We start from the raw sequence: 4,186 nt of genomic DNA on the forward strand, positions 1-4,186 counted from the left end.
AATTTAAAAGAGCGTAGCGTTTAGGTTACTTGTCACCGAAAATTATGAATGTACGGTTTTCTTGGTTTTCGTTTTTACGTTGATTAATGCCTAATGCAATTTTTTTATACAATTCTGTTCACTCGCCACATTAATTTGATGCAAGGTGCGGCTACTTGATGAGTTTCCCCAACACAGATTTCAATGGGCTTGGGGGAATCGGCATTGCGAAATATATGCAAATTTTTCAAGAGGCGAATGAACTGAAAAGTTTAAACCCTCTTAAAATCAAAAAAGAAGAAGAAGAAATAGCTGCAAGATGCAGGTACTTTTGTACTCGCATGCGTTTCTGCAGACCGGATTAAGTTCCCCAACACAGACTTCAAAACCAAGGAATCTGGAGAAATCGACATTGCAAATATATGCAAATATATACCCGCATGCATTTTTACACTCGGGAATATGTACAGACTTCGAAAGCGGTATGAATACAATGCTTTGGCTCGGTTATTTAAGACTGCATTGGAAGACATTCCTTGGTGTCTTCAGCTAATTGAACTTTTACGTATTCCGTTTGGCAAAATTCTGATAACAATTTGCTGCGATAACGTCGATAACGTCGATTGAACATTATGCGTTTAACTTACATGTCAAAATCAAAACTGAGTGCTCGAAGTTCAACGGAAGTCCACGAGAAATGAATGAGATGAACAAGGCACCATGCCATACGACTTGCAACAAAGAAGGTAATCTTTTCACAATACATGAATTGACCTAAATTGGGATTTCTTCGCATCTGAATTCGGAAATTGTTTCATTTAATCACTTGTTTAATCAATACACTCAAATGTCTACTAAGCCAACGGTAGTCCTACGTCAACTTTGCGGTTGTATTTTAGGTATAACCCACCCATAGTTTTTGACGTAGGATTACGTTTTTCCGCAACATATTTTTATCTTTACTTTGCGGTTTTAAAGTTAGTTTCAAAAATTAATTATCTACTTAAGTATTTATAAGTAACGTGTGTTTAACCCTCCTGTACTCGCGTGCAAAATCATAACACGTATACTCGCGCACGGTGTCACAGACCGAAAATTGAACTTCTCTGTAATGTTGCCATTGTGTAATAATTACCAGATGATAAAGGTTCTGGAATATAAAGTTACCGTTCTAATATTCTTTGTTTCTGTATTCTTGGTAAACTAAGAATTAATGTCATTTTTTTTATGGGCATAAAAAGATGACATGAAAGGATTTCTAGGAACTTCCTTTTCTGTTTCTTGTTTTTTGTCGACATTGTCCATTTAAAAAAAATATCCCCGAAACTGTAACTGTTAAAAATTACCATAAGCCACCGATTTGTCTATAGTTTACTTTTTACAATTCTTCCACAAGTGAAATTCTTTCACAAGTGTGTACAGGTAAACTTCGATATAACGTACATTTCACTTTCAAAATTGTACGTTGTATCGAATTGTACGTTATATCGAAGCATAATAAAGTACTCACAAACGTAGTCTATAATGCATTAGTGTGTTGCTGTTTTAGTAAAGTTAATTAATAACTCCAATCAGAAGACGAAGCCAGCCTTTCTCATGATGTTTACCTTCGTACTGTTGATTAAAGCTAAATTCATTTAGAATCCGGAATCACAAAACCAGCTGTATTTCGGAATTGATTGAAGGTACAAAACTTATTTTAGCATCACAATACAGATAATTCATTGTTTTATCAGAAAAAAAATATTGAAAAAAATTTCCTTTACACTTTGGAAATGTGTACGTTATATCGAGGTAAAATGTACGTTATATCGAGGGTACGTTATATCGAAGTTTCCCTGTATATGTATGGCCGTTATGTTTAGCGAATATACTATACGAAAGTCAAACATTTGGATTTTGCTTTTGAACAGATGAATTTAACGACGATATATCGACGAATAGTTCATATATGGATCCATTCAATGCAGTTACAAAAGTGACTGAAGTCAAATAAGAATAGTCCGGTAATGATCTTATGCATTACATTCAATAAAGATTCCAGGCTACTAACATTAATTTATACATTTCATTCAACAATATTCTAGAATATGAAAAAATGCACTTGTCCAAAAAAGTTACTCCTATACTCGCGTCGGTGTGTCTGACCGAAAGTGTTAAAAAAGTGGCACACGTCCCCTTTCTACTAACACATGCGATACGCTAACGATGACGAACGACGAATAACGAAGCTAGAGAGAATCGCAAAGTCGTAGTGCTGATATTTTCTGAGAAATGAACCAATTATTGATTTCTCGGTCTGATAGACCAATGCGCGAGTATAGGAGTGTTAAAAATTATTAGTTACACTTGATAATTACTGAATTTCATGTATATATTTATTTTGTTGATTTTTAATAAGAAAATAAGGTTAAGTTTTCTCATTTTATCAACCGCAAAATTTTTAAATTGGTAAGTATTATGTATGAATAAGAAAAAAACTAGAGATTTTTGAAGAAATTAAGCTACGGGGGTCTCTGGTATCACTTCATTCTGGAAAAGGGGTCTCTCGCCCAAAACAGTTTGAGAACCCCTGCTCTAAACGGTTTAAGTTCATGAAAACTGGAAGAACTTCCTTTTTTCCCATACATTTGTTCAGCCGATTTGTGTGCTAACCCTACCCGTATTTCGAATGCTTATAACTCGAACATTCCTTAATTAACACGGACTTTAAAATTAATGTACCTGGAAGAATTCGCTTTGCAATCACATGCAAGTAGGTGAAATCAGGGAAAAACCGACACCCTAAGAATTTCCACATATTTCCAATATCTACCATGTGACTTCGACTTCAAATCGTTACAGAACCTCTCTTCAACTGGCCATTTTACAGTATCTGTTGATCATTTTTTGAATAGTACTCGAATTTTGATAGAATACAAAAATTTATATTTTCAGGTGAAATAAATGGAAGTGCAGGTGAGATCGACACCCTCTCGGGTAAAACCGATACCTTTGAAGAAACGAATGAAAACTTGTTACAATAATTTCAAAGTACTAAGAGGTTATCTATATGCTATGTGGACACTTTAAGATGCCAGTTTAGGCAATGTGCCGATGGGCGTTGAACGAAGGGATACCATGAGCTCTGCCAGACTTTTTTTTTTGTTGACATGCCCGATTCAACGTTTTATTAGTTTAGCCCTGCCGTTTTGTCTTTCGAATATAAACAAGAGGCATCTACAAAAAGTAAGAACGCATTTTTCCTGTCTGTGCAACTCAAACCAGGTGTCGGTTTTACCCTGACTGAAGGTGTCGGTGTTACCCTGAATAGACTCGAAATTTCAAAACAATATTATCGAGAATTGATATCCAACAACACCACCTACTGTCTCAAAAACCACATTGAACAATGATCTACAATGAATTAAGCTCATAAAAGTATCAAATTTTCCACAATGTTCCGACTTAAACACTCGAATTCCACGAGAGAAATTTTACATGGACTGTCTTATGTTTGCTGGTCGGTTTTGTTTTGTTGTTTGTTTTGACAGCAAAGCGACTTCCGCAAATGTGAGGTATCTCGAAATGTAAGAAATAACAAGTGTGTACAGGGGACATCGGTCAATTTAAAAAAAATTGGTTCTGACTGAAAAAATCAGGATGTGTCGATTCTACCCACTGTGTCGGTTTTTCCCTGATTTCCCCTAGTAATCCCCGATTTTTGAAATTAATCGTTCATCAGCTAATCGAATACTTTTCAGCAGTTTGTTCTTCGATACGATTAATCGCCCCAAACAGTCGTTTAATCGATTAATCGTCACACTGAGAAAAATAATTAGTTAGACTAATATTTCTCATTTACTAGAAAACCATTTGGAATTAAAAAAGGTGTTCAATCCGCCTGAAAATCAATTATTATCTTTTACGCTCTCCTAAAAATGCAAATGAAGCTCAATGCAGTCAACGCGAATTAAGCTTCGTTTACGAATTTAGGGGAGCGTCAAAGATAATGATTGAATTTCAAAAAAATTCAGGATAAAACTGAAGCAGCCGTATGTTTTTTTTTTCTGGGTTTGGATCGATTAATCGACGTAAATTGTTCGTTCGCTTCGATTATTGGTTGCGCAGTATTCGTTCGATTAATAACCGATTTCTATGGGAAGTATTCGATTAATCGAAAGATTATCGGGGCAAGTCGGGGGTATTTTTTGGTGTTGAGTACTTT

Source organism: Toxorhynchites rutilus, chromosome 3, assembly GCF_029784135.1.
Source record: "Toxorhynchites rutilus septentrionalis strain SRP chromosome 3, ASM2978413v1, whole genome shotgun sequence".
Taxonomy (NCBI): Eukaryota; Metazoa; Arthropoda; class Insecta; order Diptera; family Culicidae; genus Toxorhynchites; species Toxorhynchites rutilus.